General features: G+C 41.3%; 1 long non-coding RNA gene across 5 annotated transcripts in view; it reads left to right on the top strand.

Moving 5' to 3' along the window:
* Nucleotides 1–5,492: 5,492 nt before the first annotated feature.
* The window catches only part of LOC122144181, a 69,124-nt gene continuing 50,773 nt past the window's right edge, over nt 5,493–23,843 (top strand). For 4 of the 5 annotated variants that reach the window (XR_006159597.1, XR_006159598.1, XR_006159601.1 and 1 more), the window contains exons 1-2: nt 5,493–6,262; nt 6,500–6,729. This is a non-coding gene — a long non-coding RNA (uncharacterized LOC122144181). The remainder of the gene's footprint in view (nt 6,263–6,499; nt 6,730–23,843) is intronic. The other variant, XR_006159600.1, reaches the window with a different exon arrangement.

Consider the following 23,843-nt stretch of genomic DNA (forward strand, 5'->3'; position numbering starts at 1 on the left):
TAAATAGTGTGCAGTATTATTTATATAATATGAATTATGTGTTATTAAAAAGAAAATGTGGTTTACTTTGCCTCGGAGCATTAAAAGTGATAGCCTATTGTGAGCTAGGCTTGCGTGTTTTATAAATTATTTTCTTTATTTTAGTAAAACGTAAAGCACTGTATAATTTCGCTCCCATTATTTAGGCCTAATTAAAACAAGAAACAAATAAATTAAACCTGCACGATTTAACTAAATCATTGCAACTCTAAAGAATGGATGGATTAATAAAACGTCCTCACTTATCAACAAAGTGCACACGATGTAAAAAAAAAAAAAAAAAAGAGCTTCATTAATTGACAACTTCAGTGATTTTAAATGGAGTCTTCTTTGCTTGCTTTCATATAATTTAAGTAAAGTAAAAATAAATAAAATAAATAAATAAATAAATTGCAGCCGCATTTAAATGCAGGTTTGTATAGGCTAATATTCCGTAAAATACCAGTGCAAGATTTGGTCTGCATGATGCTGAGTGCACGCAGCATTTATTCTAATTTGTCTACATATTTTATCTTCATTACAAATCTTGTTTGGTTTTATTTTGGATAATTGCATGTAAAAAATGATTTACTTTGTAATGCATATGCAAAATGTGAATTATTATTTATATTCAAGTGTTTGTGGAAAAATTATTAATGCATGACAGGGAGGCGCCCTCTCGATCACGTAATTTTTTTTCCTAATAATGAAATAACTGAAAATTGTGGCGTCTCACATACATGAGAAATATATCTACAGAAAGCTTGAAATGTCTTTTAAACGAATCAATTCAAAACGAAAGCATTATGTAATCTGTGAAGGTTGTATTTCTGTTTAAAGGCGCGTCCATGTGGAGAGAGTCAGCACTGTGAATTTCATCTTGCAGCCGACAAGAAAACATTTGTTTATTAATAAATAATTAAAATGTCTACTTTTTCATAATTATTAGGCTACTTCTGCCTGTGCTTTGTGACGGACTTAATGCATGTTCTTGAGCGTGGATATATTAAGGCTGGATTATAGTTGTAAATTTAATATAAACTTTCGATTAGTTGAAATAATGACAAATTGAACGACTAGTAACTAGAAAAATCTTACGTGGGAAGCAGACCTATTAAATACCATCTAGACATCTCTGTTAAAGTTTTTAAAGAATTTTATACGCGTTTGCATAAATGCTTCCTTCAGAACGGTCTGTAATGGAGAGATGCCCTAACACTGATTTTTCCTCTGAAACACAAAAACGAAAATTGAAATAAAATAAATATTTTATGTTTTGAGAATGATTGTGCTCAACCCTCCCCCGCGCGTTTGAGACACTCTGCCGAGCAGAGTATGAGTGGAGCGGAGTGATTCTGACTGAAGAGGAGCGGATTTTTTAAAAGTCAGGAGCGTCGTGGTATTCACTCGCTCCAGAACCGCTCCATCATGAATACAATTCATGCCAACAGCCCGTAATATAACTGCATATTTAGCAAGAATTCACATGATAAACATATTTAGCTATATCTTGATACACAATCTCTCCGATCAGATCAGACTATAATGACGGCAATAGTCGAGCGGGATGTTACAGGCTAGTTCTCAAGGAGTTTGTCTTTATTTTACTGATTATTTTCGGAGTTAAAGCATAATTTAAACAGATACAGCACATTCACACGTAATCGCTGTCGCAATAATGCATTCAAACAAATGTAATCTTACAGTAGGCTACTTCATCTGTATCTGATTTTGAATGAGCAGAAATCTGTAACAAATGCATCGATCTGTAGATAAAATAACTGACGAAAATGTAAACTGTTATTTTCATCACAAACAAAATTTGCACAGCAGAAAGCAGCAATTATACCTTTTAATGCTGACAATTTTATTAGTTTGGCGTTTGGTAGGACAAAAAGTTTGCACACAATAGCCTAATCCCCTTTGAAACTCTCCTGTAATTTTATTTATTTATTTATTTTTATTTTAATTTTTATAAGCTATTATGAACATAACATTTCAACTTTAGCCACGGAGTGAAGGCGGAGCAGTGTTTCTGGTATCAATGAAGGCAGGAGCTTAGTGATTAGAGGGAAATTGTTGCTGCTCCACTCCGCTCACATAGGCCTACTGTACTGCCGAGTGAGAGAGATGTTTCGCCCCATATGAACAAGGCCGTCCGGTGTAGACACGGTTAGACAGTGTCTGCTATATTTACAAATAATTGATATAAGAAATAAAAATAAATACATAACCTAAACCAGCGGCATAACGAGATTAAAATATAGACTAGAAAACTGATTTAGGCCTACACTTGGTCTGTCCTCCGTCCATGACACTGACTCACTGCGGAGCTGCCAGTTTTAATCTGAACAGCTCTTAATGCCGAGTGGATGGCATGATGGGCTAGTATTAAAAAATAATATATTTTTATATTAAAACTTGTTTTGAACAATTTCTTTGTCATTTGAATATTGATTTTAAGTAGGGAGGCAAAAAAAAATTGATTTAAATTGTAAATCTGATTTTTTTATGGGATGTCGGAGATCGGAGATTTTTTTTAGGCCATAGGCCTATCGCCCAGCCCTAATGCAACAGTTTTTTTTTTTTTTTTTTTTTTAAAGTTAAGGCAACTTCCTCTGAAATTAAGTTATAATAACTAATAAACTTTATTGCGCTATATAGTCAACATTTGAAGTGATCAAACCTTTCTTTAAAGTTGTCCTAAAACCTGTTCTGCAAGTTTGATACCTTCATAAGGCACTGTCCATATGAAAGAGCAAGAAATTCACACCTTTATCTCGACCCCCACAAGTTATACAGAACTAACCCAGCCCCCTCCAGCTGAACTGAACTCGGTCTGTTTTTTAGCTGTGAGGAACGGTGTGTTGTCATGTTACTGGGTTGAAACATGCCTGCACTCACAGCAGCCCTTCTCTTTTTATTCATTATTTTCCCGCAGCCCATATTATTATTTTCACTAGACCAAAATAATAACAAATTATCAATTGATAATTAATCATTATTTTTGCCAAAATCATTGTTATTTGTGAACGTAGCGTTTGCGGAAGGCTTTAAGACCAGGCGGAATCCTCCGTAAGCTGCTCCGGGACTCCCGCTCACTGACCCAACATTTAGCAAGGCAGGAAAACATTAAGTCTGCCTGAAGGAAGACGTATTTCATTGTAAGTTAATGCTGTTAAATAGAGAGTAAAAAAAAAATATACAACTAGTGTAGGCTATCCTTAAACTTGGATCTCATTATATTGAAGTACAAATCCAAACACCAGAAGCAACCTACACTCTCAGTGTTCTTTCACTGAAAAGTATGCATTTTATTTATTTATTCACAGGCTATATGGTTGAAATAGTAATATTTTAGTTGAAAACTTTAAGTGCCATTGTTTAAAAAAATGCATCAAATGTTTCATAGACCTTCAGTTGTCATGCTTTAAAATCCCATGCCATTTGTAATTTCACTCTATTTTAACCTCCTAAATTACTACCCCAACTCTATAATGGTAAAATTTATTCAGACCGATGGCATTTTTTATGACATTATTATAATTTTTTTTTTAGAATAGGCTAATTGTAACATAAATGGATGAATCAAAACAAATATAACTTTTTAACTGCAGGCAGATATAGGCCTATATTATTGTACATTACAAATATTTGGATCCCTTATTTTATTTAAGAATAAATGCTTATTTTCTTCAAGAATAAACATTATAAATAAATAATAAAATAAAGAACCTCTATTAGCCCTTATTTGTAGGTTGTAGGAGATATGCGAGCGATTAAAAGATTTAAAAAAAAGAAAAAAGTGGGTGCTTGGTTTCAGAAAACGAATACAGCTCGTAAAAAATGCTATGATGCAAAAGTCATGCTAACTTATTAATTCATAGAAATAATTTAATTAAAAAAATTTTTTTCGAGATTCAACTTGAATTTCAATACTATTAAACTGACTTTAAAATCTCAAGGAGTTTATAAATTGAAACGTTAAAATGTCACAGTGCATGCTAGCCTAAATGAACTTGTATCTTGTATAGTATCCGAAGACTTGAGTGCATGTTAGCATAAAACTAACAATATAATTAGATTTTTTTCTTTTTTAAAATGAACAATTCCTGTATAAAATGTGACAGCAACCTTTATATCAAACATTTTGAAATCGTCCACAGCTGAGCAACTCAGGAGGCAGATCTGAAGTTATATTTGTTTGTTCACGAAGTGAATGTGATGCACAAAGTCATTTTTAGATGCAGTGGAAAAATAAAGCTGGATACAAACATACACGAAAACCCGCTAAAACATAAATTACATTTGTGAGAGTTGCATTTTATTACATTCAGAAATAATAACGGCAGGCCTAATAATGCTATAGGCTAATGTACCAACGGGACATTTTTAGTTCCCTTCACTTTACAACAAATCCTTTAAATTTAAAAAAATTATCAGAACAGAACAAGAATTACAAATATATAATTCTAATGGATAAATATAATTGCAGCAGGCTATATAATAATATAGGCTTATAAACAACATCAAAAATAATAATAATTAAAAATAATATAAAGCGATACATTATGTTGGGCTTATCTCTCTCATTCGGGACAAATCCAAACATGTTGCCCATTTGAAGCTAAACTCTTATTCATTAGGTCAAATAGGCTTTGGATTTCACACGTGTTTCAGTATCGACAAAAAAAAAAAATCATAATTAGCAAAATTATGCCAAAGTGGCCCGCTGCTCGCGCCGCATGGCTCGGTGAACGACTGCTGTTTCCAATGAATATGTGTGCGTGAGGCACCAGCGCGATCAAAGTCACAATTCACAATTATTGGTCACACAGTAAAGGCATAATTAAAAAATGCAAAGTGTTAGCAGTTTTTGAAAAATCAAGAATAATAACAGAGTTAATAAGAATTATTTGTAAATGCTGGACCGTTCTCATTTCGCTCTGCAAATGGAAACTGAAGATTATTATTATTATTATTATTATTATTTTTAAACCAAGAATGAACCGAAATGAAAACATTTTAATCCGTGTATATATATATATATATATATACATATATATATATGTATTTTTTGAATGTTTAGTGTAATTAGCATGCATAAGAGCCTTTGTGTAAAGGTTTTTTTTTATTTTTTGATGAGTAGACTGTAGCCTAAGACTATCCTATTTTTAATGGCTTTTAAGGATGTTATAATGTATATTATAATGTTATTGTTGTTTAACGTCTTCCTTTCATTTTACAATTACATTCAGTTCGTAACCCGTCCCTTTGCGCCACCTGTCGGTAGTTTCGCGAATGATTTTAACACGCGTCTGATTTGCAGTTAACGCCGCGGCCCGCGCGGGTGTGGTTTTGAGTTGAGGGATTGGCGGTTTTGTTTGTGTAGGATTTGTATGTTTTGGTTGTATGCAATATGTGTGTCGTTTGTGGTTGGTTTTATTGTTTTTTTTTTGTTGGGTTTTTGTTCTGACCGGGACATGGATCAAAGTATGGCAAGGGGCGTAACATTTCCGTCACATGGTTGAGGTATTGAGCCAATCACAAAGCTCTGGATAGCTGGCCAATCAGAGCACACCTCGCTTTTCAGGCCGATGAGCTTTCTAAAAAATGACACGTTTCAGAAAGGCAGGGCATAGAGGAGAAACAATAATGTACAGTATGTGGAAAATAATGTGTTTTTTGAACCTTAAACCACATAAACACATTTCATTACACCAAATACACAAAATAATGTTCTTTTTAGCAACATCATATGACCCCTTTAAGTATTATTCCTATATCGTATTAAGTATTAACGAGTTTCAACTAACAATACCAATAATCAACAACATACAATAACAGTACACACCAATAATAAATACATGAAGGGGCTTAATGGAGACTAAATAAACAATAAAACAAATGAACACACATTAGTTAACCTTGTTTAGTATTTTTACAGCAAATGTCACAGTTTGTAGTGTTTAAACGAGTGGTGTGAAATGTGTGAAAATGTTCATATAGTGTTGCAAACAAACCATAACTACAGTGTGAACTTCCTTTAAATAGGGTTGGGGGGGAGGGGGGAGGGGGGGAGGGGGTAGATGCCACTCAACCTAATGTTGACACACAGTTCTGTTGACCCTAAAACTTCCTTTCTGCATATAGCTTCTCTGTCAAAGCTTGTCCCACACAGCACTGGATGAGATTAACAATGTAGCAGATTCTCTTGGAAGGAAACCGGTATGAAGTCCCCAAGGTAAATGTTATCTCTGGGCCCAAATTTCTCAGCTAAAAATTATAAGAAGTTGTAAGAATAAGTTGTTCACTCTATCAGTTCACTTTTAAAAACAAGCTCCTGAGTCACTGGCAGAGCTGTTATTTTGAGGAACTTTGACCAGCGTGTGAGACTCTGCTATAAAGCAACATGTGATTCTTGTGTGTTGTTTTTTTTTTTTTTTTTTCCTCTGGTTTTTTTTCCTCTGCGGTATGGAAGAACCAGGTGTGACAGCCAATGGCACTGGAACAAGTTTGACAGACAAAAGATTTTGTGGAGACATTTGCACCTCCAAATACCAAGAGTCTTGCACACTGAGAATCTTGTTTTTTCCCCTCTGCGGTATGGAAGAACCAGGTGTGACAGCTAATGGCACTGGAACAAGTTTGACAGACAAAAGATTTTGTGGAAACTTTTTCACCTCCAAATACTAAGAATCTTGCACACTAGTAAGAAATCCCAGTTTTTACTATTATGCCAATGATCCAGATATAAATGTCATAAAATATGATAAACAGTATAGATGTGATACATGTGTATGAAGAAAGCAAAGTACTACTTAAATGTTTATATTCCATCATCTTCACATATCACATAGACATGTTACATATGGACTCTTTGACTGTACCATCTCTGTCTCCCTCAACGGGATCTCAGCTCAATGTGGATGAGATGAAGTTACTCGCTAAACTAGAGGAACAGAACTTGTCACTTCTTCACACCCATACCACACTGTTTCCTAGAAACAACAACTTAAACTAGATAGTAAAGTTTGTGTTCAAACTTTAAGTTGGCTTGAAAAAGCCTGACCAGAAAGTTTGAAAAGTTCAGAAGTTTAAAAAAGAAAGTGATTAACATATTGCTAGCATTAAAATCAAGTGACTAACATGTCATTAGCATGATTAGCAAAGTTGCTAGCATGTTGCTATCATAATTAGCAAGTGACTAGCATGTACTTAACATGTTTAGCAAGGTATCTAGCATGTCACTAGCATGTTTGTAGCATGATTAGCAAGTGACTAGCATGTCGCTAGCACGTTAATAGCATGTTCCTAGCATGATTAGCATGTTGCTAACATGTTCCTAGCATGATTAGCATGCCACTAGCATGTTTCTAGGATGATCAGCATGCGGCTAGCATGTTTCTAGCATGATTAGCATGTGACTAAAATGTCGCTTGCATGGTTTGTAGCATGATTAGCAAGTTACTAGCATGTCGCTAGCATTTTTCTAGCATGATTAGCGAGTGACTAGCATGTCGCTAGCATGTTTTTAGCATGGTTAGCGAGTGACTAGCATGTCGCTAGCATGTTTTAGCATGATTAGCGAGTGACTAGCATGTCACTAGCATGTTTTTAGCATGATTAGCAATTGACTAGCATGTCGCTAGCATGATTAGCAAGTTACTAGCATGTCGCTAGCATGTTTTTAGCATGATTAGCGAGTGACTAGCATGATTAGCAAGTGACTAGCATGTCGCTAGCATGTTTTTAGCATGATTAGCGAGTGACTAGCATGTCGCTAGCATGTTTTTAGCATGATTAGCGAGTGACTGGCATGTCTCTAGCATGTTTTTTAGCATGATTAGCGAGTGACTAGCATGTCGCTAGCATGTTTTTTAGCATGATTAGCGAGTGACTAGCATGTCGCTAGCATGTTTCTAGCATGATTAGCGAGTGACTAGCATGTCGCTAGCATGTTTTTAGCATGATTAGCGGGTGACTAGCATGTTGCTAGCATGTTTTTAGCATGATTAGCGAGTGACTAGCATGTCACTAGCATGATTAGCAAGTTGCTAACATGTCACTAGCATGATTAGCAAGTGACTAGCATGTCGCTAGCATGTTTCTAGCATGTCGCTAGCATGTTTCTAGCATGATTAGCAAGTGACTAGCATGTCACTAGCATGTTTTTAGCATGATTAGCGAGTGACTAGCATGTCGCTAGCATGTTTCTAGCATGATTAGCAAGTGACTAGCATGTCATTAGCATGATTAGCAAGTTGCAAACATGTAGCTAGCATGTTTCTAGCATGATTAGCAAGTGACTAGCATGTCGCTAGCATGTTTTTAGCATGATAAGCAAGTGACTAGCATGTCACTAGCATGTTTCTAGCATGATTAGCAAGTGACTAGCATGTCGCTAGCATGTTTTTAGCATGATTAGCGAATGACTAGCATGTCGCTAGCATGTTTCTAGCATGATTAGCAAGTGACTAGCATGTCGGTAGCATGTTTTTTAGCATGATTAGCAAGTGACTAGCATGTTTTTAGCATGATTAGCGAGTGACTAGCATGTCGCTAGCATGTTTCTAGCATGATTAGCAAGTGACTAGCATGTTTTTAGCATGATTAGCGAGTGACTAGCATGTCGCTAGCATGTTTCTAGCATGATTAGCAAGTGACTAGCATGTTTTTAGCATGATTAGCGAGTGACTAGCATGTCGCCTAGCATGTTTCTAGCATGATTAGCAAGTGACTAGCATGTTTTTTAGCATGATTAGCGAGTGACTAGCATGTCGCTAGCATGTTTCTAGCATGATTAGCAAGTGACTAGCATGTTTTTAGCATGATTAGCGAGTGACTAGCATGTCGCTAGCATGTTTCTAGCATGATTAGCAAGTGACTAGCATGTTTTTAGCATGATTAGCGAGTGACTAGCATGTCGCTAGCATGTTTCTAGCATGATTAGCAAGTGACTAGCATGTTTTTAGCATGATTAGCGAGTGACTAGCATGTCGCTAGCATGTTTTTAGCATGATTAGCGAGTGACTAGCATGTCACTAGCATGTTTTTAGCATGATTAGCAAGTGACTAGCATGTCGCTAGCATGTTTCTAGCATGATTAGCAAGTGACTAGCATGTCACAAGCATGATTAGCGATTGACTAGCATGTCACTAGCATGTTTCTAGCATGATTAGCAAGTGACTAGCATGTCACTAGCATGATTAGCAAGTTACTAGCATGTCGCTAGCATGTTTCTAGCATGATTAGCAAGTGACTAGCATGTTATTAGCATGTTTTAAGCATGATTAGCAAAGTTACTAGCATGTTGTTACCATGATTAAAAAGAGACTAGCATGTTGTTAGCATTATTAGCATGTTGCTAGCATGTAGCTAGCATAAGTAGCAAGTGACTAGCATGCTGTTAACATGACTAGCATGTCTCTAGCATGTTGCTAGCATGACTAGCATGTCTGTAGCATGTTTCTAGCATGTTTTTAGCATGATTAACAAAGTGACTAGCATTTTGTTAGCATGATTAGCAAAGTGACTAGTATTTTGTTAGCATGATTAGCAAGTGACTAGCATGTTTCTAGCATGACTAGCAAGTGACTAGCATGTTTCCTATGTTAATCCAGGTAAAACTAGTTGATTCAGTTAGAAACCAGCTAAGACCAGCGTGACAGTGGCCAAAACTACTTTAAAACCATGTTAAAAGCATGTTAAAAGCATGTTTCTAACCGGATTATCAAGTTACTAACATGTTGTTAACATGTTTCTATGATAATCTAGCTAAAACCAGTTGATTCAGTAAAGAAAACCAGCTAAAACCAGCTAAGACCACCTAAGGCCAGCGTGACAGTGGCCAAAACCACTTTAAAACCATGTTAGAAGTATGTTTCTAGTCTGATAAGCAAGTAACTAGCATGTTGTTAACATTTTTCTATTCTAATCCAGCTTAAAACCAGTTGATTCAGTAAAGAAAACCAGCTAAAAACAGCTAAGGCCAGCTAAACCACCACCTATGGCCAGCGTGACAGTGGCCAACTAAAACCACTTAGAAGAAAAAAGACCATGTGGCCAAAACCAAAAGCATGTTAAAAGCATGTTTCTAGTCTGATTAGTGAGTAACTAGCATGTTGTTTTCATTTTTCTATACTAAACCAGCTAAAAACCAGTTGATTCAGTAAAGAAAACCAGCTAAGAACAGGTAAGGCCAGCGTGACAATGGCCAAAACCACTTTAAACCATGTTAGAAGTATGTTTCTAGTCTGATAAGCAAGTTACTAGCATGTTGTTAACATTTTTCTATTCTAATCCAGCTAAAACCAGTTGATTCAGGTAAATAAAACCAGCTAAAACCAGCTAAGACCACCTAAGGCCAGCGTGACAGTGGCCAAAACCACTTTTAAAACCATGTTAAAAGCATGTTTCTAGTCTGATTAGTGAGTAACTAGCATGTTGTTTTCATTTTTCTATACTAAACCAGCTAAAACCAGTTGATTCAGTAAAGAAAACCAGCTAAGACCAGGTAAGGCCAGCGTGACAGTGGCCAAAACCACTTTAAACCATGTTAAAAGCATGTTTCTAGTCTGATTAGTGAGTAATTAGTGTGTTGTTAGCATGTTTTTGTGCTTATCCGGGTGTTGCCAGCTTAAACCAGTGGATTCAGTAAAAACCAGCTAAAAACCCATCTAAGACCAGCGTGACAGTGGCCAAAACCACTTAAAAAACCAGCTTGGGAGACTAGCCAAAGCAACTGATCAGCTTAGGCTGGTTTTAGCTGTATTCTCAGTAGAGAGTTTTTAAGGTTTGCTATGGTAGTAGACAACTTAAATGCATTATAAGTCTTATTTTGTAAAAGTTTGCACCCCCTCAATGAAAGTCTATGGGATTTAAGGTGGTTTTGGTAGTCTGGTTTACGAAAACCATAAGCCGGATCAGTTAGAAAAGATATAGCAACCCGAGTCAGACCAGTCTGAAGGTCTGACCCGAGTTTGGTGGTTCTAGCTTGAAAGCTCTAGGAGGAGATAGTGTTTAAAATTTGGCTCAGAAGAATAATAATAATAACTAGAATGTACATTTCCTGAAGAAAATGTGAGTGGTGCTTGCAGTGGCAAAACTCGGCCCTGTAGCCACCCATGATGTCTGTGTGATGTTGTGGAGCCGAGATACAAGTAGTTTATATTGCTATATGGTTGTGATGTTGTGTATAAGTGGTTGATGTGGTTTGTATATATAGTATATGGGGTGATATTTAAAGACTAATTGCCAGCCTGAATCCAAAAAGCCAGAGCCAGTGTTTCTATATTACTGTTTTGCTGAGATACGGCTTTTAAATGATGTTAAACAGTTGCTAGGGTGCTAAAAGTGGTTGCTAGGGCGTGGCTATGAAGTAGTTATGTCTTTACATATGGACTGCTTGATAGGCCGAGTCAAAAGAGCCCTCTCCCAAGCCTCTATGTCTTTCTGATCCAAAGATATGATGTCAGATCATTTTTCCAATGTTAAGTCTATGGGATATTTACACACACTTTTTTTGCCCGCTGTACGAATATCGTACATCCGATTGCTTAGAAAAGTCATAGCACACCTCTCCCCAATAAGCCGCACGATTTGACACCTCATTCATGGGTCTAAGACAAACAGTGCAGGAGGAGTAGCGCGTCAAAAGTTTTTCAGGGCGAATAGTAATAGTAACACTAGAATGTACATTTCCTGAAGAAAATGTGAGTGGTGCTTGCAGTGGCAAAACTCGGCCCTCAGTTGCTTAGGTCTTTTTTATAGAGTTCATAGCCTGATTTATCTCTTAGCTAATCACTATTAGCATGTAGCTATTCACTGCTAGCATGACTAGCATGCTGGAATTCCAGTTTGCTAGCATGAGTCAAAAGAGCCAACCGCCATGTCTTTACGATGTTCTGATTCAGAGATATAGGTCTTGCAAAACGGTTGCTAGGGTACTCTGTTTGGTTGCTAGGGAGTGGCTTGGCAGCTGGGAATGATGTTAATCGAAAGGATGCTTGACAGTATAAACCAAACCCCATGTCTGTACATTGTTCTGATGCAGAGATATAGATCTTGCAAAATGGTTGCTAGGGTACTCTGTTTGGTTGCTAGGGAGTGGCTTGGCAGCTGGGAATGATGATACTCCAAAGGATGCTTTGAATATAAGCCAACCCCCATGTCTCTACGATTTTTTGATGCAGAGAGATAGGTCTCGCAAAATGGTTGCTAGGGTACTCTGTTTGGTTGCTAGGGAGTGGTCTGGAAGCTGCCAGTGATGATACTCCAAAGGCTGCTTGCCAGTATGAATGATATAAACCAAACCCCATGGCTTTATGATATTCAGATTTGAAGATATCTTTCAATGCTTTGTGTTGCTAGGGTGGTTTAAATGGTTGCTAGGGCGTGGCTATGAAGTCTTGAAGGTGATTCGTGATTGGTCGTTTGCTGCCCCGAATCAAACGAGCCCAACCTCATGTTTCTATGACACTTCTATCCAAAGATATTAATTTGATCTTTTTCAATGGAAGTCTATGGAGCTTGTTACTAAGGGGCCCTAAATGGTTGTTAGGGCGTGGCTTGACTGCTTCACAATGATCCTGACAGACTGATTGGTTGGCTGAGTAAAATGAGCCCACCCCCATGTCTCTATGACATTGTGATCCAGAGTTATGTTCAATGCCATACTCCTAGGTAAAGTACCATAGTAGGAAAAACGCGCTGTTTCATGGGCGATCCCTCACCATAGTATGTCTATGGGGCAACTTTGGGGGGCTCTTGCGCCCCAGGGGTACAACTTATACCCCACTGCGGGGTATGTTCTCGCACAGCCTGATAGCCTCTCCAAATGTGGTGATTCACATGTTTCTGCGAAAATTCTCTCTCGGAGCTACGATCCGTCAAAGTTGGCTGCAATGCGTTGTCTATGCGATTTTTCGGGCGATATTTCGCCCGGTGTGCGAACATCGTACGCCCGATCGCTTATAAAAGTCATAGCACACCATTCCCGAATAGGCCGCACGATTTGACACCTCTTTTGCGGGTCTGTGACAGGAAACTGCGGGACTAGTTACGCGCCGAAATTTGTACGGACGAAGATAAGAAGAAAAAGAAGAATAATAAGTATGTGAGATAGTAATAGTGTTGCTTTGCCTTCGGCAAGCACCACTAACTAGAATGTACATTTCCTGAAGAAAATGTGAGTGGTGCTTGCAGTGGCAAAACTCGGCCCTCGGTTGTTTAGGTCTTTTTATAGAGTTCATAGCCTGATTTATCTCTTAGCTAATCACTATTAGCATGTAGCTATTCACTGCTAGCATGACTAGCATGTTGGAATTCCATTTTGCTAGCATGAGTCAAAAGAGCCAACCGTCATGTCTGTACGATGTTCTGATGCAGAGATATAGGTCTTGCAAAACGGTTGCTAGGGTACTTTGTTTGGTTGCTAGGGAGTTGCCTTGCAGCTCCCAATGATGATACTCCAAAGGATGCTTGAAAATATAAACCAACTCCCATGTCTGTACATTGTTCTGATGCAGAGATATAGATCTTGCAAAATGGTTGCTAGGGTACTCTGTTTGGTTGCTAGGGAGTGGCCTGGCAGCTCCCAATGATGATACTCCAAAGGATGTTTGACAATATAAGCCAACCCCCATGTCTCTACGATTTTTTGATGCAGAGAGATAGGTCTTGCAAAAAAGGTTGCTAGGGTACTCTGTTTGGTTGCTAGGGAGTGGCTTGGCAGCTGGGATACTCCAAAGGCTGCTTGCCAGTATGAATGATATAAACCAACCCCCATGCCTTTATGATATTCAGATTTGAAGATATCCCTCTATGCTTTGGGTTGCTAGGGTGCTCTAAATGGTTGCTAGGGCGTGGCTATGAAGTCTTGAAGGTGATTTGTGATTGGTCGTTTGCTGCCCTGAGTCAATCGAGCCCACCCTCTTGTTTCTATGACACTTCTATCCAAAGATATTAATTTGATGTTTTTCAATGGAAGTCTATGGAGCTTGTTACTAAGGGGCCGTAAATGGTTGCTAGGGCGTGGCTTGACTGCTTCACAATGATCCTGACAGACTTAGTGGTTTCCTGATTAAAATGATCCCACCCCCATGTCTCTATGACATTGTGATCCAGAGTTATGTTCAATGCAAAACTCCTAGGTAAAGTACCATAGTAGGAAAGAACGCGCTGTTTCATGGGCGATCCCTCACCATGGTATGTCTATGGGGCAACTTTGGGGGGCTCTTGCGCCCCAGGGGTACAACTTATACCCCACTGCGGGGTATGTTCTCGCATAGCCTGATAGCCTCTCCAAATGTGGTGATTCACATGTTTCTGCGAAATTCTCTCTCGGAGCTACGATCCGTCAAAGTTGGCCGCAATGCATTGTCTATGGGATTTTTCGGGCGATATTTCGCCCGGTGTGCGAACATCGTACGCCCGATCGCTTATAAAAGTCATAGCACACCATTCCCGAATAGGCTGCACGATTTGACACCTCTTTTGCGGGTCTGTGACAAACAAAAACTGCGGGACTAGTTACGCGCCGAAATTTGTACGGAATCTATAAGAAGAAGAAAAAGAAGAATAATAAGTATGTGAGATAGTAATAGTGATGCTTTGCCTTCGGCAAGCACCACTAACTAGAATGTACATTTCCTGAAGAAAATGTGAGTGGTGCTTGCAGTGGCAAAACTCGGCGCTCGGTTGCTAAGGGGTTTCTAGGCGTTTGTTGTTAGAGGCGGTTGCTAGGGTACTTGTGGGGTGGTTGCTTGGTGTGGTGTTGCTTTGTGGTTGCTAGGTTATTGGGGTGGTTGCTAAGGTGTTGCTAGGGTTGCTAGGGTGGAATCCTAGGTGGTTGCTAGGCGGTTGTGGTAACCTGGGGTTGCTAGTACTTGGGGTGGTTGCTAAGGTGTTGCTAGGCGGTTGCTAGGTTGCTGGGGTTGCTAGGCGGTTGCTAGGGTGTTCTGGGTGGTTGCTTGGTGGTTGCTAGGCAGTTGCTAAGGTATTTGGGGTGGTTGCTAAGGTGTTGGTAGGCGGTTGCTAGGGTGTTCTGGGTGGTTGCTAGGCGGTTGCTAGGCAGTTGCTAAGGTACTTGGGGTGGTTGCTAAGGTGTTGCTATGTGGTTGCTAGGTTATTGGGGTGGTTGCTAGGTGGTTGCTAGGCAGTTGCTAAGGTGTTCTGGGTGGTTGCTAGGTGGTTGCTAGTGGTTGCTAGGGTTTTTACTGGGTGGTTGCTAGGGGGTTGCTACGGTTGCTAGGGGGTGGTGGTTGCTAGGTGGTTGCTAAGGTTGCTAGGGCTGGTGTGGTTGCTAGGTGGTTGCTAGGCGGTTGAATGGTAACCTGGGTGGTTGCTAGGCAGTTGCTAAGCTATTTGGGGTGGTTGCTAAGGTGTTGTTTGCGGTTGCTAGGGTGTTCTGGGTGGTTGCTAGGTGGGTTGCTATGGTAAACTGGGTGGTTGCTAGGCGGTTGCTAGGCAGTTGCTAAGGTACTTTAGGTAGGTGGTTTCTAATGTGTTGCTAGGCGGTTGCTAGGGTGCTCTGGGTGGTTGCTAGGCGGTTGCTATGGTAACCGGGGTAGTTGCTATGCTGTTACTAGGTGGTTGGTAGTTGTCACAGATGGTCACTATGAAGTTTACATAGAGTTCATAGCATGTTGTTAGCCAATTTGAGCACTTAGCTAATCACTATTAGCATGTAGGTATTCACTGCTAGCATGGCTAGCATGTTGGTATTCCAGTTTGCTAGCATGAGTCAAAAAACCCAACCGCCATGTCTGTACGATGTTCTGATTCAGAGATATAGGATCTTGCAAAACGGTTGCTAGGGTACTCTGTTTGGTTGCTAGGGATGGTGACAGCTGCCAATGATGATACTCCAAAGGCTGCTTGCCAATATAAACCAAACCCCCATGTCTGTACGATGTTCTGATGCAGAGATATAGGTCTACTAAATGGTTGCTAGGGTACTCTGTTTGGTTGCTAGGGAGTGGCCTGACAGCTGCCAAGTGATGATACTTCAAAGGCTGTTTGCCAATATAAACCAACCCCCATGTCTGTACGATGTTCTGATGCAGAGATATAGATCTTGAGAAACGGTTGCTAGGGTACTGTGTTTGGTTGCTAGGGAGTGGCCTGGCATCTGCCAATTGTAGATACTCCAAAGGCTGCTTGCCAGTATGAATGATATAAACCAACCCTTATGGCTTTATGACATTCAGATTTGAAGATATCCCTATGTGCTTTGGGTTGCTAGGGTGCTCTAAATGGTTGCTAGGGCGTGGCTATGAAGTCTTGAAGGTGATTCGTGATTGCCCGTTTGCTGCCCCGAGTCAAACGAGCCCACCATCATGTTTCTATGACACTTCTATCCAAAGATATTGATTTGATCTTTTTCAATGGAAGTCTATGGAGCTTGTTACTAAGGGGCCCTAAATGGTTGCTAGGGCGTGGCTTGACTGCTTCACAATGATCCTGACAGACTGATTGGTTGCCTGAGTAAAATGAGCCCACCCCCATGTCTCTATGACATTGTGATCCAGAGTTATGTTCAATGCAAAACTCCTAGGTAAAGTACCATAGTAGGAAAAAAACGCGCTGTTTCATGGGCGATCCCTCACCATAGTATGTCTATGGGGCAAGTTTGGGGGGCTCTTGCGCCCCAGGGGTACAACTTATACCCCACTGCGGGGTATGTTCTCGCACAGCCTGATAGCCTCTCCAAATGTGGTGATTCACATGTTTCTGCGAAATTCTCTCTCGGAGCTACGATCCGTCAAAGTTGGCCGCAATGCGTTGTCTATGCGATTTTTCGGGCGATATTTCGCCCGGTGTGCGAACATCGTACGCCCGATCGCTTATAAAAGTCATAGCACACCATTCCCGAATAGGGCGCACGATTTGACACCTCTTTTGTGGGTCTGTGACAAAAACTGCGGGACTAGTTACGCGCCGAAATTTGTACGGATCTAGAAGAAGAAGAAGAAGAATAAGTATGTGAGATAATAATAGTGATGCTTTGCCTTCGGCAAGCACCACTAACTAGAATGTACATTTCCTGAAGAAAATGTGAGTGGTGCTTGCAGTGGCAAAACTCGGCCCTGTAGCCACCCATGATGTCTGTGTGAAGTTGTGGAACCGAGATATAAGTAGTTTATATTGCTTTATGGTTGCTAAGGTACTGAAAGTGGTTGCTATGATGTGGCTGTATAGTATATGAGGTGATATTTAAAGACTATTTGCCAACCTGAATCCAAAAAGCAAGAACCAGTGTTTCTATATTGTTATTTTGCTGAGACACAGGTTTTATATGTTGTTAAGCAGTTGCTAGGGTGCTTAAAGTGGTTGCTAGGGCGTGGCTATAAAGTAGTTATGTGACTACTTATGGACTGCTTGATAGGCCGAGTCAAAAGAGCCCACTCCCAAGCCTCTAGGCCTTTCTGATCCAAAGATATGATGTCAGATAATTTTTCCAATGTTAAGTCTATGGGATATTTTCAGACATTTTTTTTGCCCACTGTACGAATATCGTAGATCCGATTGCTTAGAAAAGTCATAGCACACCTCTCCTCAATAAGCCGCACGATTTGACACCTCATTCATGGGTCTATGACAAAGAGTGCAGGAGGAGTAGCGCGCCAAATGTTTTTCAGGGCGAATAGTAATAGTAACACTAGAATGTACATTTCCTGAAGAAAATGGGAGTGGTGCTTGCAGTGGCAAAACTAGCTAGCCCTCGGTTGCTAAGGTGTTGTTGTTGAAGTCGAGATTCATGCTAGTTGCTAGGTGGTTGCTAATCACTTGGGGTGGTTGCTATGGTGTTGCTGTGGGTGGTGCTATGTGTTTGGATATTTGCAGTTTGCTAGCCTGGAATCCAAAAAAGCCAGTAGCCAGTGTGCTATATTGTAATGTTCTATTTGGATAGTAAGTTGCTAAGATGGTTGCTAGGGTGTTAGTGCTAGTTGCTAGGGTGTTCTGGGTGGTTGCTAGGTGGTTGCTATAGTGCAAAGCATGTTGACAATGTATACTTCAACTGCTATGTTGTACTGCTGATGCAGAGATGCTAGGTTAGCTGATGGTGCAAAAATGTAGGCCACTTGCTTTGTACTTGGTTCCCTGCATAGCATTCTGAAGACGTATGCTAGGCGGTTGCTATGGTAATGACGAGTCCGGGGTAGTTGCTATGCCTAGTTGTTCCAATAGAGTCTATGGTATATTGTCACATAAGATGGTCGCACTATACGAAGTCGTACATGAGTTGCTTAGAAAAGTCATAGCACACTCTCCTCAATAGCCGCCTCAGGGTTACTTTAGGCATGGTAGCTACGACCCCCTGTGCAGACCTGCCAATGCGCGCATGAAAGTTTTTCCAGCTGCGAATGTGCTCGTAAAAGTATGATGTACATTTCCTGAAGCCAACCGCCATGTCTGTAGTGGCAATTTCTGATCAGAGATATAGGTCTTGAAAAACGGTTCATAGCCTGGGTACTCTGTTTGGAATCACTAGGCATGTAGCTATTCACGTCTAGTCGGTGGCATGTTGGAATTCCAGTTTGCTAGCATGAGTCAAAAGAACCAAACGCCATGTCTGTACGACATTTTCTGATTCAGAGATATAGCACTGGAACTAAATGGTTGCTAGGGTACCCTGTTGGTTGCTAGGGAGTGGCCTGGCAAGCTCCAATGATGATACTCCAAAGGCTGCTCGTGACAATATAAGCCAACCCCCATGTCTCTACGATGTTTGTTATGGCTGATGCAGAGTATAGGTCTTGCAAAACGGTTGCTAGGGTACTCTGTTTGGTTGCTAGGGAGTGGCTATTGGCAGCTTGATTTTGATCAATACCCATAGCTCTGCTTGACAATATAAGCCTGAAACCCCCATGCTCTTTGGATGGTTCCTTGATGCTCTCAGATGATAGGTCTTGCAAAACTGGTTGCTAGGGTACTCTGTTTGGTTGCTAGGGAGTGGCCAGACAGCTGCCAGTGTAGATACTCCAAAGGCTTTGCCAGTATGAATGATATAAACGAACCCCCATGGCTTTATGATATTCAGATTTGAAGATATCCCTCTATGCTTTGGGTTGCTAGGGTTCTATGATATGGTTGCTAGGGCGTGGCTATGAAGTCTTGAAGGGTGATTCCTGATTGGTCGTTTGCTGCCCCGAGTCAAAAACGAGCCACCCTCATGTTTTCACATGTACTCTTCTCCAAATTATATTAATTTGATCTTTTTCAATGGAAGTCTATGCAGTGAGCTTGAAAAGTTACTAAGGGGCCCTAAAATGGTTGCTAGGGCGTGGCTTGACTGCTTAACAACGATCCTGATCGACTGATTGGTTGCCTGAGTAAAATGGCCACCCCCATGTCTGCATGAGCATTGGCAATCCAGGAGTTGCGGTTCAATATGCCAAAAATCTCCTATGTCATAAGTACCATAGTAGGAAAAACGCGCTGCTTTCATGGGCGATCCCTCACCATAGTATGTCTATGGGGCAACTTTGGGGGGCTCGTGCGCCGATTTTGTCTAGTACAACTTATACATCGTAGCCACTGCGGGGGTGCGTTTTCTCATGCAAGCAGCCTTTGGATAGCGATTGGCAATGCCAAAAGCACTCCCTAGCATTCACATGTTTCTAGGGCGACCGTTTTTTCTCTCCGGAGCTATGCATCCGTCAAAGTTACAGGCGAAATGCTTGTACTGCTATGCATGTTTTAGGGCGATATTTAGCCCGGTGTGCGAACATCGTACGCCTAGTCGCCTAAAAGTCATAGCACACCATCCGAATAGGCAAGCAGATTTTACACCCTTTTGCAGGGTCTGTCTGACAAAAACTGCGTGACTAGTATACGCGCCGAAATTTGTAGCAACCTGTAAGAAGAATAAGAGTAGACTAGTATGTTCTTGCAATCGTGGTTGCTAGGGTAGAATGCTAATACAGAGTGATGCTTTGCCTTCGCAAACTGCACCACTACGTGCTAGAATGTAGCATTAGTGACAAGCTAATAGTGATTGCTGCTTAGAAGTGGCAAAAACATGCTATTAACTCTGTTGCTAAGGTGTTGTGACCCTCTGTGTAAATGTAATAGCAAATGCCTAGCAACCACCCAGGTTACCATAGAAACTGCCTAGATACCACCCAGATGCACCCTAGCATGTCGCCCATAGCAACACCTTAGCAACCACCCCATGTTTAGAGGTAGCTTGCCTAGCAACCGTCTAGCAACCACCCAGGTTACCATAGCAACCGCCTAGCAACCACCCAGAACACCCTAGCAACCGCTTAGCCTTGTTACACCATGCTACCAAGTACCTTAGCAACTGCCTAGCAACCACCCTAGCAACCACCCTAGCACCCTAGCAACCGCATAGCTACACCTTAGCAACCACCCTAAGTACCTTAGCAACTGCCTTGTGAATGCCCAGCAATCACCAGCATTAACATAGCAACTGCCTAGCAACCACCCACATTACCAACAACCCTAGCAACCACCTAGCAAACCTAGCAACCACCCCAGGTGTACCTTAGCAACTGCCTAGCATGACACCTAGCAACCACCAGAACAACTGCCTAGCAACCACCTAGCAACACCTTAGCTAGCTAACCCATGTCTAGAAACCCTAGCAACTGCCTAGCAACCACCTAGCAACCACCCCAAGCAAATGGTTGCTTAGCAAGCTTAGCAAACCACCCCAAGTACCTTAGCAATAGCCTAGCAACCGCCTAGCAACCACCCAGCAACCACACCATGCTACAACCGTTTAGCATAGCAACACCCTAGCAACCACCCCAACTACCCTAGCAAACCTAGCCCCACCACCTAGCAACCTAGCAACCCTAGCAACCACTAGCACAACCGCCTAGCAACCACCTTAGCAACCTAGCAAACTAGCAACCCTATGCACCACCCTAGCAACACACCTGGGCAAACCCTAGCACCCCCTAGCAACCACAAGCAACACCCTAGCCTTAGCACCTGCTTGCCACTGCACCGCACCAAACACCCCCTTTTCACCATGTACATTCTAGCAACGGGTTTTGCGAATTTTGAGAATGAATGAAATTTTCTTAAGGAAATGTACACTAGTTAGTGTTGCTTGCCGAAGGCAAAGCATCATCATTATTGTACTTATCTCACATACTTATTATTCTTCTTATTATTCTTCCGTACAAAATTTCGGCGCGTAACTAGTCCCGCAGTTTTTGTCACAGACCCGCAAAAGAGGTGTCAAATCGTGCGGCCTATTCGGGAATGGTGTGCTATGACTTTTATAAGCGATCGGGCGTACGATGTTCGCACACCGGGCGAAATATCGCCCGGAAAAATCGCATAGACAACGCATTGCGGCCGACTTTGACGGATCGTAGCTCCGAGAGAGAATTTCGCAGAAACATGTGAATCACCACTTTTGGAGAGGCTATCAGGCTGTGCGAGAACATACCCCGCAGTGGGGTATAAGTTGTACCCCTGGGGCGCAAGAGCCCCCCAAAGTTGCCCCATAGACATACTATGGTGAGGGATCGCCCATGAAACAGCGCGTTTTTCCTACTATGGTACTTTACCTAGGAGTTTTGCATTGAACATAACTCTGGATCACAATGTCATAGAGACATGGGGGTGGGCTCATTTTACTCAGGCAACCAATCAGTCTGTCAGGATCATTGTGAAGCAGTAAAGCCACGCCCTAGCAACCATTTAGGGCCCCTTAGTAACAAGCTCCATAGACTTCCATTGAAAAAGATCAAATTAATATCTTTGGATAGAAGTGTCATAGAAACATGAGGGTGGGCTCGTTTGACTCGGGGCAGCAAACGACCAATCAGGATTCACCTTCAAGTCTCCATGGCCACGCCCTAGCAACCATTTAGAGCTCCCTAGCAACACAAAGCATAGAGAGATATCTTCAAATCTGAATATCGTAAAGCCATGGGGGTTGGTTTATATCATTCATACTGGCAAGCAGCCTTTGGAGTATCATCATTGGCAGCTGCCCGGCCACTCCCTAGTCACCAAACAGAGTACCCTAGCAACCGTTTTTGCAAGACCTATCTCTCTGCATCAAAACATCGTACAGACATGTGGGTTGGTTTTATATTGTCAAGCATCCTTTGGAGTATCATCATTGGCAGATGCCAAGGCCACTCCCTAGCAAACCAAACAGAGTACCCTAGCAACCATTTTGCTAGACCTATATCTCTGCATCAGAACATCGTACAGACATGGGGGTTGGTTTACATTGGCAAGCAGCCTTTGGAGTATCGTCATTGGGAGCTGTTAGGCAACTCCCTAGCAACCAAACAGAGTACCCTAGCAACCATTTTGCGTTTTGCAAGACCTATATCTCTTCATCATTACATCGTACAGACATGGCGGTTGGCTCTTTTGACTCATGCTAGCAAACTGGAATTCCAACATGCTAGTCATGCTAGCAGTGAATAGCTACATGCTAATAGTGATTAGCTAAGAGATAAATCAGGCTATGAACTATATAAAAAGACTTAAGCAACTGAGGGCCGAGTTTTGCCACTGCAAGCACCACTCACATTTTCTTCAGGAAATGTAAATTCTAGTTAGTGGTGCTTGCCGAAGGCAAAGCATCACTATTACTATGCTCACATACTATCTCAGGCAAAGCATTACTTATTCTATCTTATTTATTCTTATTCTTCTTCTTCCGTACAGATTTCGGCGCGTAACTAGTCCCGCAGTTTTTGTCACAGACCCGCAAAAGAGGTGTCAAATCGTGCGGCCTATTCGGGAATGGTGTGCTATGACTTTTATAAGCGATCGGGCGTACGATGTTCGCACACCGGGCGAAATATCGCCCGAAAAATCGCATAGACAATGCATTGCGGCCAACTTTGACGGATCGTAGCTCCGAGAGAGAATTTCGCAGAAACATGTGAATTACCACATTTGGAGAGGCTATCAGGCTGTGCGAGAACATACCACGCAGTGGGGTATAAGTTGTACCCCTGGGGCGCAAGAGCCCCCCAAAGTTGCCCCATAGACATACTATGGTGAGGGATCGCCCATGAAACAGCGCGTTTTTCCTACTATGGTACTTTACCTAGGAGTTTTGCATTGAAACTAACTCTGGATCACAATGTCATAGAGACATGGGGGTGGGCTCATTTTACTCAGGCAACCAATCAGTCTGTCACGATCATTGTGAAGCAGTCAAGCCACGCCCTAGCAACCATTTAGGGCCCCTTAGTAACAAGCTCCATAGACTTCCATTGAAAAAGATCAAATTTATATCTTTGGATAGAAGTGTCATAGAAACATGATGGTGGGCTCGTTTGACTCGGGGCAGCAAATAACCAATCACGAATCACCTTCAAGACTTCATAGCCTCGCCCTAGCAACCATTTAGAGCACCCTAGCAACCCAAAGCATAGAGGGATATCTTCAAATCTGAATATCATAAAGCCATAAGGGTTGGTTTATATCATTCATACTGGCAAGCAGCCTTTGGAGTATCATTATTGGCAGCTGCCAGGCCACTCCTAGCAACCAAACAGAGTACCCTAGCAACCGTTTTTTTTGCAAGATCTATATCTCTGCATCAGAACAATGTACAGACATGGGGGTTGGTTTATATTGTCAAGCAGCCTTTGGGGTATCATCATTGTCAGATGCCAAGGCACTCCCTAGCAACCAAACAGAGTACCCTAGCAACCATTTTGCAAGATCTATATCTCTGCATCAGAACAATGTACAGACATGGGGTTTGGTTTATACTGTCAAGCAGTCTTTGGAGTATCATTATTGGGAGCTGTCAGGCCACTCCCTAGCAACCAAACAGAGTACCCTAGCAACCGTTTTGCAT

Source organism: Cyprinus carpio, unplaced genomic scaffold, assembly GCF_018340385.1.
Source record: "Cyprinus carpio isolate SPL01 unplaced genomic scaffold, ASM1834038v1 S000006615, whole genome shotgun sequence".
NCBI classification, from domain to species: Eukaryota; Metazoa; Chordata; class Actinopteri; order Cypriniformes; family Cyprinidae; genus Cyprinus; species Cyprinus carpio.